Raw genomic sequence first — 16,533 nt, 5'->3', positions numbered from 1 at the left:
ATTGTCTCTACTTTAACCCCTTTCAGGGAATACATCTAATTACCAGTCACCCTGTATATATATATATATATATATATATATATATTATATATATGTTGTGTGTGTGTGTGTGGGGTGTGTGTGTGTGTGTGGGTGTGTGTGTGTGTGTGTGTGTGTGTGTGAGTGTGTGTGAAAGAAACATAGAAAGTGTGAGAGAGAAATAAATAAATGGAAATAGAGACTGTGAGAAAAAGAAAGAGTAAAGAAAAGAAGACAGAAAGAGCCAAACGAGCGAGAAAGTTATAAAAAGAAAGAGTGAAAGAAAAGAAAAGAAAGAAATGGAAATAGAGAAGATGAGAGAAGGAGAAAACAAAAGATGACAGAAAGCGCCAAAAGAGCGAGAAAAATAGATAGATAGAGTTATAGAGAAAGAGAAATAGATAGAGTGAGAGAAAGAATCTCAGCAGCCACTGGTGCTTTAACTGGAGGAAATACTGGGTTACACAACTACTCTTTTTTTAGAGAGAAACGACAACAATTCAATGGACAGTTGTCTATGTCTAAAGACGATCTTGAACTTGTGTCATATACTGTTGCCTTAAAATATTACCTAATTGTATTTTGTGAAGTAGACACAGTTTTTTCTGAGTATAAGAATATTCTTACCTCAAAACAGAAGGGGTCTCAACGTTGAAAATTTGCGGTACCGTGTTGTAATCAAGTACAATCATGATCTGTAAGGAATGTAATTTTTCTTTCATTTATAAAATAGGAAAGGATAAAAAGAATGTGTGAAGAATGCAGAACTGCAACGTTTACATTTTATTACATGCTATACCATATGAGCTGAAAAAAGAACACATATTTGTTTATATAAAGGGTGTTTGCGGTAACTGAAAGAGAACATGTAAAAAAGGTAAAGTATTTTTCTAAAGTGCATATTTATTTGCATATTTTAGGTATTTGAAGTGCAGGCTCTATTTATAACCCTCTCTTACGTCACTGATGGATGCAATTGTATAAGCTTGTTTAGCATCCTGTGCAAAGGAAATGGTGTAATTCGGGAATTATGTGGAACAATGGTAAATAATGAGAGCTGCACGCATAAAGGGTTGTAAATATATACGTGAGACTCTGCGGCCGAAGTGCTGGAGTTCGATTCCAGTGGGTGCACATCGAACGACACAAAATAAAACATCACGGGGAATGGGGAAAGCGTGCGAAAGGAGATGTGACCGCGCGCCTCCCGTAGTTTCTGACCGGCTGGTCCACTCCGCTAATGGGTTGGGGACCAAAAATAAACGAACCGAGGCGGAGACACACACGCCAACTTCCATTCATAAAAATCAATAGCCATCGATCCGTATGGCTCCAAGGCGGGATAGACAAAGGCTGAGCTATTTCCAGGAAGGTGTCACATTGTATCACACAATGACAGAGGACCTCGTCGCCGTTTTTCTTTTCGGAATTATATCAATATGAACTCACTAGCGCCAAGGGTGAGACTAAAGCAACTAACTTATCACGACATTGTTCAGTTTTCTGAACAGTTTTCTGAACATCCTTACTCGCATATACACACGTCGGATTGAAATTTTCATAAAGCTTTGTAAATTATTTCAATTGACCAGCTCGTTTGTGTATGGGCGGTAAGATCATCGAAAGTCACAATTGGTTTATTTTATATGTTAGGATATCCTCGAAACTATTTTTTTTTCAGCTAACCCTTGCATATTGCAATGCAATCTCGACAATTTGTGGGTGTGATGTTATCAGCACCACGCTCTAGCGCCTTTATGTAAATATGTAAGAATTTATGAATTGAAAGAACTATCACTTGATGGGGTTTACATGTCTGTATTTTCTCAATTCATCCGTCTATTTGAGCGCTGCAATGAGTAATTGGACAACACAAAACACACGCGCACACACACACACGCTCCAATATGAGTGTATGTGTGTGGTTACTAAAATTTCCCCACCAAATAAAACCTTTCACGGTGACACCGTTCAACAGCTATAAATCTCACACCGTTACAGTGTGCTTCACGACAACAAGAACAATTTTTGTTTTCCTCCTTTGATGCTACGACCCCTATAAAAGCAGCAATTTTTCACCCTTAATGTATGCAGCCATGCGATACAGATTTGCGGTTGACAGTTTAATTTATTTTCCTCATATCTGCATTCGAGGGGGGAAAGAAAAGTTTTAGCCTGACTATGAAGTGGGGTGGGAAAGGGATTAATATATGTAAAGGGATGTGTATATGTAATAATTATTTCTTCATATGAATGTACCGAAAACTACGTTCATAAGTTGACTTTTAAAACTTTCCTCTTGCATGCGGAAATAGAGCTCCACAGCATCTATGACGTCATTGTTTGTGTCAAATAGGATTCCAATTAGTCTGTTTTTTTCTTTTTTCTTTTGGGAATAAGATAATAAACAGAACGAGCTATATGAGAAAGGTTCTGCACAAAACAAGGTTTAACGGTGATACAAACTAAAATAAAAGTACTAATCAAATGCATTTATTGTGTCTAAAACTTTTTATTTGCTCAACGTTTATGTGCATTTGTTGAAGTATTCAGAAATGTCACCAGAAATAGTAATTAAATGGGAAGAAAAGTATTTCTAGTCTTGAATCCAAGAAATGAGATACTTATGAAAGAGATGCGTGTGTTTATCTACATCACAATATCATCAACATAAACCTTGAAAGCAGTGCCAGATCTACACATCTTGCGACCCCCCCGCAAAATATTACCAAAGGCTACCTACCTTTACACACACACACACAAATAGATAATGTATGTGTGTGTGTGTGTGTGTGTGTGTGTACTTCTTGATCTCATGTTGACAAAGTCACATATAATGGCCAAGAGGGTGATTAAAAAATCCTTTAACACCCCCTATAAAAAGTAAAGGAGTTAGACTGGGTACAATGGTCATGATAGAAACAGGTTAGACTTAGGGGGAACCACAAGTGTGTTCCAAGCGGACGTCCACCATATTAAATTCAATTCAAAATTTGTTATATTGATGTGATCTATACGTATATGACACTGTTTTCTGACAACTGGAAAATTATACATTTGTTTCAATCATGCAATCATAACAATTTCCTGATTAAAAATAGGTTGAAGAAACTTTCACCACTGTGTTTATCGTGAAATTCTAGACTGATTTGATTCTACTTTGACTGCCACGCGGGAAACCCTGCTTTTATCCCGCAAAAAAGCGCTCTAAGGACCACCCAGCCTAATATCAAATGGTACCAGGCGGAGGGGGGGGGTAAATGCGGCCGCAGTGTGGTGCTGATCACATCTCCTCCAAGATGACCGACATTGAAAATATGTGGAGCCCAGCCCCCAAATACCCTAAATGTGCCTTGATGGCACGGTGCCATGCACATGGAACTTTACCTTTACCTGTATTTATTGTAGTTGTTTCTGTACCCCTGAATAACTATGTTTATTTTTACATACGTATGTACGAACCCTCTACCTCTCTGAGGGACCCCTTAATGCTTACTTGTCTCCGGGCCTCCCCGCACTGCGGGGTTCTGCGGCTTGTAGATCCGGCACTGCTTGAAAGAGTGGCAACTCAATTAGAATGCAATTATGATCACCTATAGGTGTACATTAAAAGTTATTACACCTTGTGTAAGATTAAAGCTGTTGTTATCATCAAAGTACTACATGGAAAAAAAATTAGAAGCAGATATTGCAGTTAGGCATTACCACACTTAACATGGTTAATAATTGTGCCTTGTAGAAAAACTGCCCCAAACGCTTTTGCTCATGCTATTAATCATTAATCAGTACATTCCACACAACTGTCGACCTCCGTGCTGGAGCGGTTAGCACAGCGCGTTGCGACGCTACGAGTCCAGAGTTCGAATCCCAGCCTGGGAATGACTGGTCTTTGTGAGTGTCCTTTCATCTATTTCGTCATATCATCACTCATCCTCATCTTCGCGATTAGCCAAAAGTTGCAGAAAAGCGAAGTAAAATAAATCAATCAGTCAGTCTTCCACACAACATTATCGTGAACAAATCGTGCACAGTAATTGTTTTTAAGAAATAAGTGTAAACTTGATGTGACAGAGATCTAAAGCTTATATTGTCAGCGAAGAGAAGAAGAATATTTTTAGAATATTTTCTCTGTAGACTGCAAAATAATATTAATTTTCGGGTGACATGATTCTAAAGGGCGCCGCAACGTCTTCTATTTTATAATTTTTCTCCTTTTGCTTGTTAGGATTGTTGTCCTTCTGCGTCCAGTCAGTTCTTTGGACGTCGTTTCTATCCTTTCCTTTCTGTTTTCACTCTATCTTTGTGTATCTTATGTTCTCTCTTCCTCTCTATCCTCTCTCACTGTCTCGCCTCTGTCTCTTTTCCTCTCTCTCTCTCTATCATTCTCTTCCTTTGTGTATCTTTTCCTCAAAATTTTCTCATGTCTTCTGCCCCTTTTGTTCTCTTTCTCGTGTCTTCTCTCCCCTTTCCTCTTTATTTTGTCTTCTGTTCCTCTTTCTCCCCTCTCTCTCTCTCTCTCTCTCTCTCTCTCTGAATCTTCTTATCTCCGACTGTCTCTTTCTCCATTGTCTTTCTGCATTACTTTTAACGCGCACTTTTTCCTTTACATTCTGTTTCTCCTTCTTTATCTTTGTACGTTGCATGCGTCTCATTAATCAATTTCATCAATATGCTTCTCACTTGTATTTTCGGTAAGACAGCGTTTCCTAGAAAGTCACTGTAATTTCAAAGCCTTACGAATTAGCGACCACAATGAAGAGAACATTCGACGAAAAGTCTCCGCGCACCTTTCCCTTCCTCCGTTCAGCTCGGGCCAAGAAAGCATGCTCCACTCTGCCCCTCCCCTCCACGCTGGAGTACGGTGCACAGAAGTCGCGGGTCTGCGCAGGTTTTTTTGTGCTTGTGGTTCCACTATACCGAGTAGGAGACTTGAACTGGCGTAGCGAGAGCTGGGCGCTTCCCGAAATTTTGCCAAATTATCCACAAAATAATTATCAATAATGTGAGGATGTTTGCAAGAGCCTCTGCAACACTTACAATCTTAATCTGTCTGCAAAGGATAAAAGTATCTCTTATATTGCTACACATTCTGGCACTTTCCAGATGCCATGTTATTTGCGGTGGAGGTTGTTTCGGCAGGGTATCAGGCTGCCAATCGGAAGACCCAGGTTCGATTACCGGGCGTAGGAATTTTTCCGCATTTGGCCCTACATAGAAAGCCCTCGGGCTCTCATCAATGGGGTACCTACGGGATGGGTAAAGTCGGCCTAACCGTGGTGCTAATCACCACCTCCATTGGACCCAATACCGACAATGTGTGGAGCCCTGCCTCCGTATACTGTATGGATCTTCATGGCACGGTTCAATGCCTTATCTACGTATATATAACCATTCCAAATGACGTATCTCCCTTAATGTGACACTGTGAGGTGTAAAAGTATTTCGTGGTTAGCAATGTACTGAAAATTGAAGAAAATTAGAGGAGAAATATCAGACCTTCTTATTTTCACATTTTGAGATTTCTATCTAATATGTAGTACATTTCTCGGGCTCGAAGTAAATAATACATAACCTGTATTACTACTACGATTGTTGTTATACATGGAAATATATAAACAAGCTAGGTTTAGTAATAATACTTCTACAGAAATCAAACATTGAATCACATCTAGACCTGTTAGAGAAGATTTCTACACCCACGACGAGAATAAATTTCAGAGCCCCCTTCATGCATCTAAGCGAACTTCTACTTCTATGAGAATTATTTTCTTTAGAGGAAGAGAAATTTGGGAGTAAAAATATTTTATAATTATATGCACTGCAATCCAACAACAATAATAATTTGATAATGCACGAAGAAAATTTTACTGTTTCTTTGCAAATCATCAGTTTAATGTAAAATTTCATGTAAAACCAGACAATTTACACTAGCTTAGTACTGTGAAATTAGGGCTAACTTTAAGTTAAAATAGATTAATTATTACTTCGAATAATTCATTAACAATAACAAAGATTATAGGAAATATAGAGGTTGGGGGATTTTTACCTTGGTCGAGTTTGGTCTTTGTTTTAAGTCCATTTTATGCACAGATAGGTTAATCGGGACTGCACCTACAGTTTAAAGTGGGATCCGAACCACTATGTGCCTCCACCGGGTCTCGAACCCGTGACCACTCGATTACAAGGCGACAACGTTACCGCTACGCCATCGGTGAGGTCCCTTAAAGACGTAGAGGTTGGGAAAGAAAATGTAGAATAGGGCTTCCTTCTCTTCGATTCAAACACCACGTTCACGTGGGTTTGTGTGTATGTTTCTCAAGTTTCAGTCTCGTCAAATGAAGGGAAAACTATGGAGAAACAACAAGACGTCGGACACATCGTACTACGATGCCCGGATCCCGGGTTCGAATCTCGGCCTGGGCATGGGTGTTTGTAACTTTCCATTACATATCGCCACTCATCTCCATCTTCGCAATTAGCCAAAAGTGCACAGCAGCGAAGTAAAATAAACTAAATCAATCAATCAATCAATCAAAAGCACGTGGGAAACTGAAGTTACTACTCCCTTAACGAAAACTCAGGCTGTTTTCATTCATTCCACATGTTCGGACAACCCAACCTGACAAGAATTATGCTGACCATGGGTCAAGAAGCAAGAGCCTCATTAGCTTGCAAAAATGTCGTTTCCAGAATGTGCTACACTGGTATGAAATTTACAACATTATATATTCAACCACTTTTTTAAAATTTTCAATATCGTCTCGTGTATGAAGAGAGATAATGATTATAAATTTTACTTGTGTGGACCATAAATATATTTTTAACAACTGAATCATTATTAATTAGAATATATAATGCACGTAAAAATGGCAATGTTCTTTTTAGGGTAGTTAGATGGTAAAATAAATTGATGGTCTTAAACCGTTATTTCAAGTAAATTGTTCACAGTGTACGTGTATGGGAGGTTGCAATTTGAAAACGTTTTCAAACAGGAAGAACTATATTGTTAGCAGGTATGTTATGAGAACATGCCTGCACAATTATTGGGAGAGGGTAGATTCCATGTATTAGTTATAGTGCTGTGAGTGTCTTCTCGGCAAAACGAGGGCCATCAAAGGTAGAAGATACGAGCTTTGTTCATCAGACCTTTCCATCGAATCATTTTGATGTTTGTAAAAAACAAGACAAAATTAAAGTAGCCATCTCTTGTCTCCATCTTGTTTTCAATAGCCATTTCGGATTTGAACACCAATTGTAAGTTTTGCCGAGGACTTCTTTCACGTGTATTTTCTTCTTGAGTTAGTTTGCACCGTCAGAAGTTATCGAGAAAAAAAACAATATTCTACCGTTAACACTTAACCTGCATCTTAATTTACTAAAACGGAAGGCTACAGTTTTTTATTTAAATTAAATATTTTATCATGCATAAAGGTAGATAGGCAATGGTTATAAATTGCACTTGCGTGTACCATAAATATATATTTTTTTAAAACTGGCTCATTTAAATTACGTTACTTAGCTTACGTCATGGTCGTTAATATTTTAAAAACGACCACTGTAAATTTTTTACAGTGAAGCGGAAATTGACGGTCAATTTTTCAGTCATTTTTTTAGTGTTCACGATTTTCTACGTGCACTTGTGTTCTACGTTATATCATTGTTATTGGTACTACTGCAGCTGTCGTTGATTTAGTGAAATGTTTTCTTGTGCACAGTGTAAATTGATCACCATCAGTTCAGCAGAAGAAGTGAAATCATGGTACTACATAACTGTAGGGGTTGCACGGTGTGGGTACAAATGCAGGAGGTGGTGTGGACGGCTTACATAACTCTGGTTTTATGACCCAGTTTTGAACTTGCAGCAAAAGCACTGGATGGACAGAAATGACGTCGTGTCCATGGACAAAGCCACTGGAAGCAAGATGTGCACGTTATACTGGTTTCGGTAGAAGGTACTCACCCCTTTGGACGGCTTCTGACGATCCCAAGCCTATTTCTCGATCCCTGTTGTCCCGGCTCCAGATTCACCCTGAGCTGAGAAAATCCATACGAGGTCCTGTGGCGGATTGCGCATGTCCTCTCCGGGATCGATGAAGGCCCATGCAGTGAGAATGCGCGTCCGATGATGGCTGAACAGGACGGAGGGTTTGTACCATCTCACCGTTCCTGTTAATGCCTTAAGTTTCTTCTCTGGGATGTCTCTTCGAAGGTATTGTCCAATTCGCCAATGAAACTCGAGTTATATATCCGCACATCACATGTTGATTAGCCATGGTTCCGTAGTTCCGGAGACAAGATTCCAGTACGCAAATTGGCAGACGGCAATATCTAGAGTAGGGTGTATCGAAAAAAACTTTTTTTCGAAATGTTAAGATGGCTAGTGCGGAAAAGTGGCCATTTGTGACCAAAAAGACGTCTGATTTTTTTCAGATTTTTTGGAGGTCGTTTAGGTGGCGCGCATCGACCTTGAAGTTTTTATAGTGATTTGGTTATGCAACACGCACAATAATTTCACAAAAACGTCATTATTTGGCTACTTCATGTCTTTTTTTCTGCATTATGGTCGTTTATTGTTTTGTTTATGGCAAATATGCTACATTCGTGCCTCAGGGCTGGTTTCCTATGCTGTTTACGTATGCTTTTGGTCAAAAATTGTCAATTTGAGGCTAAAAATTCAATTTTTTCTATTGATGGTTTCCAATTGGTTTCGACTTTGTGTTTTATTCGAAAGTTTTCCGATATAAAAGACTAAATAAAATATTTTGACTTTCTAATTGCTAACAGTTTCTCAATTACTGTCCAGCGCTTCGCTAATTTTCATAGCTTATTATGCTTTGAAAATAACTCAGAGCTCACCACGAGGAGGTGGCTGGACTGTGAGCTCCACCCACCCACCCACCTAAATTATGTTGGCAATCATAATTTTACTAAGCGGCAGGCCACGCAATTTCGCTTTGAAGTAGCCATCACGTGCGCTGGCACCGAAAACGGAAGAAGCACCCTCTGTGATGATTTTCACAAGTCGCTCCACTCCGTGTGTGTGGCAGGGAAAGTCTTGAATTTCCGACATTTTTTGTTTTTAATGTAGTCATCTACTTCTTCATTTGTAATATTGTTGGTCAACGGAGGCTCTTGGAGGGAGCATGAAGCCCAATCAACCATGTCATAGTATTGGTCTGCATTAAAATTGATGGTTGGTAAAACAAAAGTGCGAAATCTTTTGCCTTTTTTCAATCCTCTTGCTTTCTTAATTCTTTGCCAACCAAGACTTCTTATTTCTGGGTTTTGGTCGGTTATTAAAGCCAGCAGGAGATTTTCAGGATGAGCGAAGAATGCGTTTTGCTGAATTATCCTATTAATCAGATCTCTCAAGTGGTGTGGGAGAAATCTGGACAAATGGATCAAATTCCAGAGGTGTCGGGCTCCGTCTGTTATCGATGGTTCCTTCTTGGAATTTGATCCATTTGTCCAGATTTCTCCCACACCACTTGAGAGATCTGATTAATAGGATAATTCAGCAAAACGCATTCTTCGCTCATCCTGAAAATCTCCTGCTGGCTTTAATAACCGACCAAAACCCAGAAATAAGAAGTCTTGGTTGGCAAAGAATTAAGAAAGCAAGAGGATTGAAAAAAGGCAAAAGATTTCGCACTTTTGTTTTACCAACCATCAATTTTAATGCAGACCAATACTATGACATGGTTGATTGGGCTTCATGCTCCCTCCAAGAGCCTCCGTTGACCAACAATATTACAAATGAAGAAGTAGATGACTACATTAAAAACAAAAAATGTCGGAAATTCAAGACTTTCCCTGCCACACACACGGAGTGGAGCGACTTGTGAAAATCATCACAGAGGGTGCTTCTTCCGTTTTCGGTGCCAGCGCACGTGATGGCTACTTCAAAGCGAAATTGCGTGGCCTGCCGCTTAGTAAAATTATGATTGCCAACATAATTTAGGTGGGTGGGTGGGTGGAGCTCACAGTCCAGCCACCTCCTCGTGGTGAGCTCTGAGATATTTTCAAAGCATAATGAGCTATGAAAATAAGCGAAGCGCTGGACAGTAATTGAGAAACTGTTAGCAATTAGAAAGCCAAAATATTTTATTTAGTCTTTTATATCGGAAAACTTTCGAATAAAACACAAAGTCGAAACCAATTGGAAACCATCAATAGAAAAAATTGAATTTTTAGCCTCAAATTGACAATTTTTGACCAAAAGCATACGTAAACAGCATAGGAAACCAGCCCTGAGGCACGAATGTAGCATATTTGCCATAAACAAAACAATAAACGACCATAATGCAGAAAAAAAGACATAAAATAGCCAAATAATGACGTTTTTGTGAAATTGTTGTGCGTGTTGCATAACAAAATCACTATAAAAACTTCAAGGTCGATGCGCGCCACCTAAACGACCTCCAAAAAATCTGAAAAAAATCAGACGTCTTTTTGGTCACAAATGGCTACTTTTCCGCACTAGCCATCTTAACATTTCGAAAAAAAAGTTTTTTTCGATACACCCTAATCTAGAGTGATAATTTCATGTTCTTCATGTCGGTAACAAACTATTAGGCGGCACCAAGATTTGATATTTGGTTGTTAGAGAAGTCCACCTAAACCGACTAATCAGTGGCGCGACCGGGATTTTCGTAAGGGAGAAATATGACCGTAAAGGGAGGGTTATTTGTGCCTTCTTCTAAAGAGTCAGCTCTATATTTTGTCATATTCTTGTATACTTTAAGGGGCCTCCCCGATAGCATAGTGGTAACGTCGTCGCCTTGTAATCAAGGGTTCGAATCCGACTTTAACTGTAGGACCAGTCCCGATTAGCCTAGCTGTGCATAAAGTTGACTAAAAACAACAATTCAATCCGTGTATTTTTTAAGTTCTTTTTTTATTTTACTGGCCCAAAGAGGGGTTATGACCCCCATCGGCATCCACCTGGGCACGCCACTGCCTTTACTACTCTCTCTTCCTTCCCATTGCCTCTTCTATACCTCTCTCGTCCAGCACTCATCTCTCTCTCTCCCTCTTTATTCCTCTCTTCATTTCTCACCTTTCTCTGCCAATCTCTCTCCTTGTCTCTATACTTTCCATTTTCTCTCTCTCTCTCTCTCTCTCTCTCTCCTCTGTTTCTCTCTTTATCTCAATCCCACTAACTTTCTTTCTCACTCTGTTTCTTTCTCTATATATCTTTCCTACTGCCTTTCTCTCTACATATCTCTTCCCTTTCTCTTTCTTTGTATTGAAAAACGAATATAAAGTAATTGGGTAGAGCAGCGGCAAGCTAGAAATGACCATCTTCTGTTGAGACAGATCAGGCGCAAGAGATAGGCGCCGTCGGAGTGGAGTTGCATGTACTAAGACAAAAGCACGGAAATGGACATCGTGCGTTATTATTTTGATGAACTATAACAAATCTAAAGTTTAGTTTATTAGTATTGCAACGGAATAACCGAAGGTAAAAAATAAATCAATATCCGAAAATGAGATCTTCATGCCAGAGGTCACAGAACGTTAACTTCATGACAAAAATTTCCCTCTAGCATTTGAAGCTTTTTCTTGAACGAGGCATGTAGAAGTTAGTAACTCTCTATTAACGGTATGAATATGAAAAAATAAAGAAGAAACAATTGTTCCTGATATTCACTTATCATGTGTATCGAGTACAAGAATCTCTCCAAGTATATAATAATAATAATAATCGTTATTTTTATTATTATTTATATTATTCAGTACCATATCAAATTCATGAACCCTCACCCCTACGAACATTTCTGGCGACGCCAATGTGCAAAGTATCACATGGATAGAAAAGGAAAACGCGCGCGTGAAAACAAAATACAGAATGACAAGGGAGAAAGAGACTAAAGGGGAGAAAAAGATTCACAGAGATACAAATGAATAGAGACAGAAGGGAGGAGGACAGAAAGAGGGGAGACTAAATTGATGAGGGAAAATTGAATCCAACACATCTCGCTCGTTCGATTCGATTTGGTTTCGATTTATAATTAGTCTCGAACTCGGGCTTGAGGAAATGAAACTGCCCTATCGTCTCCTTTATCTCAATCTCCTTACTGTTTCTTCGGAAAAGTTGGCTTCCCCGATATCGTATTCCACCCACATTACGGTTTTTCTATGCATTGATTTAACACTCTAATATCCTGAAAGAAAGACATTCTGCTGTGTTTGATTGGCGTATGGAACAGTGATCGCATTGGCAGGCGCGGCTCGTGCATTATTTTCCTACGGGTTCAACGAAGTCATATGACACATATTCGGTTTCCGCAAATAGACTTTCTTCGCGAAACAAAGGGATCGGGGGAGGGGGGCTTATAAGATTGGTACATATTTTTTTTTCTTCATAGAATGAGGTTTCATAGTAGAGGTGTGCAAATAAATATAGGGCTAAAACTAAGTACAATAAATTGTGCCTCTACATATGAAAGAAATTTCGGGTTTTATTAGAAAATCATGGACGTCCTCAGGATTTGTTCCAGGGATGGGAAGCAAGATCATTTTTTTTCAGGGGGGACAAACGAGGCACATTTTCCCCTGTAATAGTGTAATAGTTCTCTCAAAAAACAATCCTTCAGTCCCTGCAACGCCTTTAAAATAATTATCATAAATTACTGTGACTGGAATGAGTGGATAATAATTAATAAATAGTTTTAGGTTGACATTAATTTTCCAGGCAGGTGTGGCCCATTTTCCCCTTCCGACGTCCATGCCTGCAATTAAAAAACGACTAATCACAAATGGTCCTACAATTATTAAAGGGAAATGGCAACCAATGGCATGTGCGTACTAGAAACCTGAGACCCGTTCATTGAAACGCTACAGCTTTTCTTTTTTTCTTTCTTCAAATTTGGAGTTGGTCGACCAGCACACGCATTACCTCTAATTTTCTTTCAACATACCAGAAAGTTTGTTTCCGTTAATTGTATGCATTTTAGCGGCCATTTCTTACCTGCGCAGACAGCAACACCTACACTGCATCAAATGACGTAACATAGTCCATCCTTTGGAGCATCAATACTTTGCAGCAACTATCCAAGCACTTCGAAAACTTACAAACTTGAAACTTTGACACCGACAGGGTTTGTCACGTCTTCCTTTCTTGTCTAAGATCGCGCCATTTTTTTACTTTCACACATCCGAAGTGTTTCCATCTTTAAGGAAAAAGTCTGAATGCATGCACGAGTTATTTTAGTAATGTATTTCTTTTATTTTAATAAATCGTGTCTAATTCGAGCTTTCATTTATTTCTACTCATCCTTCTCTGCCACAATTTTGCATTTATGCCAAGAAATTCGGCACAAAAATTATTCAACAGAGAAGATTGAATGTGTAACGAATGCGCTTCAAACTTGAACCTCACAGGGCAACACTGGAAGGGAGGAACCAGCTTGGTCTCACTCGCAGCGAGGATGGTGCATTCTAGCTTCTGCTGCGACTTCTGAGAGACCACGAACTGCGCATGACCGTTGGTTGGAGATCGAGGTTCCTCAGTATCCTCTTCCATGTATTTTGCCCATATAGCTACCCCGAGCTTCTGCCTGCCGCCCGAACCTTCACTATGGCAAGAGCTATTCTGTGGGGGTTCAGCTGAGGGTCTGCACGAGGGCGGCCGACTCGCGGTCTCTTTCTCAGCAAAAGAATTTGCCGTGTTACGGACACAAATATATGACTTCTTGTGTAGACATTTTAGCGAAAAATTGTCAAAAGGTAAAGACATTGTTTATTGTCCATTCTCGAGGTAAATGCCGTATATTATTGGGGGTTCACTGATCCAGTGCGCTATTGGACCAACCGCGCCTGCGCATTGGTCAGTGCTTATGCTGTGTGTCATCTGCATAGTAGTAGCCCCCGGTCGAGACTGAGACTATTGTTTAACCATCGTGACGAGAATATCAGCTCGTTTGAGACTTGTCGAGACAGGGCCGAGAATGAGACCTGCTTCTTTACAAGACGAGAGTTTGTTCTGTAGTACCGCTCATGCACCAGTGAGGATGGGGGAGAATTTTATTTGGGTGGACGGTTTTCAGATGGATTATTTTTCTCTTTCTCTCTCTTTTTCTTCGTCCGTTACTCTATATATTTCTTTCTCTCTCCCTCGTTCCTTCTTGCTCTGTTTCTCACTTCTTTCTTCCTCCCTTCTCTCTCTCTGTCGTTCTCCCTCTGTTTCTCTCTCTCTTTATTCTCTCCTTCTCATTAATTATTTCTCTCTCTTACACTCCTTCTCGCTCTTTTGTTCTATATTTCGCTCTCTCCTTCTCCTTATTTCTTCTTCTGTTTGCCTTCCTCTCTTTCTTTCATTCATTCGGTCTTCCTTCTTGTGCAAATTATCATGAACATTTCTCATGTAAGCTATTTGGGTGGGATAAGGATATTCTGGGGTGGGCCAAAGTCCCTTCGCCCACTCGGCACCATCCTTATTTTCACTACCACCTAATGGAGACTCTGCAGGCACAAAGATCCCAACAACATTCACGGATTCCATAAACAGTTCCAGCAAGCCGCATTATATCGGTGGAGCTGCAGCTGCCTGAATTGGAATGCAATAACGTCCTTCAAGATCAATAACGAGGGCAAAATTAGCGTTATTTAGACATTTCGTGACGGCTTATTGGAATCCTCTGAGGTTGAAGTAATTTAGGAACTGTTTGTGGGGCAGTGTGGCTTTTGTGTTCATCTCCAGTTTTGGGCATTTGCACAGTGAAATTGTAGAGAAAGGTCAATGTAGTTTTGCAATGTTCAGTTTGCAGTTTGAGAGCGAGTCTTGGTGGTTAAGTGGAAGTGTTGCAACCTTATTTTTTTAAAGTGTGTAAAGAAGCAGTATATTTGACTCTTTTCTCAGTATATTCTTCTCTCATCCCTTACATAAAGTGACATGACGTTCCGTATTAAACGATAGAGGCTATTTTTTGAGTCTCTGTCCCGATTATTTTGGAACGTAAAACGGGACGCCAAAATGTCTCTTTTTTGTAAAGACTTATAGGTATAGAATTACTACATAACGCCAGAGTTATTGGAAAAATGGAAGCTGGAAAAAAGCACCACCTAGCGACTGTTGCGTATAAATTACTTCAGATTTCCAATTTTCTTAAAATATTGGAGTTCCTTCTCTGTTTACTTGGAGCTAATGCCCCCACTGAACGAGTGTTTTCGTACATGAATGGTTTGTGGACAAGTGATAAGAACGCTCTTTCAGGACAAACTTCGTAAACTATGTTGATTAATAAGGTGAACATTAATCTCACGTGTGTAAACTTTTACAAAATGTTATTTGAAAAGAAGAACGTTCTGAAGAAGATCCAATAATCTTCAAAATATCAATAAATGACTTCACATTCTAAATGACTGCTTGGTTGGAGTACAGTACATAACACCATATTACGTGTTATTTACACAGTATTTATTTATTAATTAAATTAGTTTTCAAACATAAGTACGTGGGTTGAAAATTTAATATTGGCAACACTGCTGTATATACGCCATGAAAATAACCTGTGCTTCTCGCTTATACCACACGTTAGTTTGATACCTAAACTACCTCCCAGTAAATGGACACTAGGTGCATGCACAGTAATGAAATGAATAGAGTATTGTTGGAGTTGTCAGTCTAAAGTTGTGTAATCACAACAATGTTTTCAAAGCAGGAAAAGCAGAGTTGGATATAGATTGAATGTGCCCACGGCCATACAGTACGACAGTGTCATCAAGGTCTTCGTGAGACGTGAGGGAACCTGCGTTGCAAAAGAAGAGGCGACACTTTCTGCTGAATCCTCCCGTCATTTTGCAGGACAGTGCTCGGGCGCATGTACCGCAACCTGTGGTTGATTTGTTAGCTCGATGGGGCTGGCAGGTGCTCTACCTTCCACCATACTTCCCGTGACTTTGATTTGATCCCTAAGATGAAGAGCATTCGCTTCTGATCTGTTCCAGAGATTCTTCAGGCAATAGACCGGTCCATTCGAACCATCAACACAACAGGCGCTGTTACAGGTATACTACGACTTGCACATCGCTGGCAACGAGTTGTACACAATGCTGGTGACTACATCAAGGGCTGTAAAAGTTTCATAGAGGTATCATTTGTAAATAAATAGTTGCGACTATCAAATCTCCAACCCACGTATTGTTACGTACCCAATGAGACCAACTCATGTGAACTGTTTGCCAAGGTGGAATAGAGATGGCAGCACAAGATGTTTGAGATTGAAGATTAACACGAGATACACGAATGGCAATGCAAATAAGCGCAAGGTAATTTGGAAAGATGAACAACAATATAATCCATTACAAGAGGATAAAGAAAACATATAAAAATAATAAATTAATGTAAATACTTAATAAATTAAATTGATACTCATATATAAATATATCGGAAAACCAAGGAAGTGAAAACACTGATACAAGTTTGTGTCTGAACAGATCTTGAATCTGTTAGCTTGTGGCGGAGTGTCTACTTTGTTGAACTTATTTTATTGTTGGCGTGTTCCAGAGTAG

At 39.5% G+C, this 16,533-nt stretch overlaps 1 protein-coding gene across 3 annotated transcripts in view; it reads right to left on the bottom strand.

Annotated features, from left to right (window-relative positions):
* The window catches only part of FucTA (glycoprotein 3-alpha-L-fucosyltransferase A), a 221,522-nt gene that overhangs the window by 166,230 nt on the left and 38,759 nt on the right, over positions 1 to 16,533 (bottom strand). For 2 of the 3 annotated variants that reach the window (XM_083119189.1, XM_083119198.1), the window contains exon 1: positions 7,979 to 8,047. The exons of the other annotated variant lie outside the window; for it this stretch is intronic. The gene's annotated coding sequence lies outside the window, so the exon portion shown is untranslated. Of the gene's footprint in view, positions 1 to 7,978; positions 8,048 to 16,533 lie in introns of those variants that run through there. 3 annotated transcript variants of the gene reach the window in all.

The sequence above is a fragment of the Lepisma saccharinum genome, chromosome 3 (assembly GCF_977018435.1).
Source record: "Lepisma saccharinum chromosome 3, izLepSacc3.1, whole genome shotgun sequence".
NCBI classification, from domain to species: Eukaryota; Metazoa; Arthropoda; class Insecta; order Zygentoma; family Lepismatidae; genus Lepisma; species Lepisma saccharinum.
This window is presented reverse-complemented; position numbering and strand designations above follow the sequence as displayed.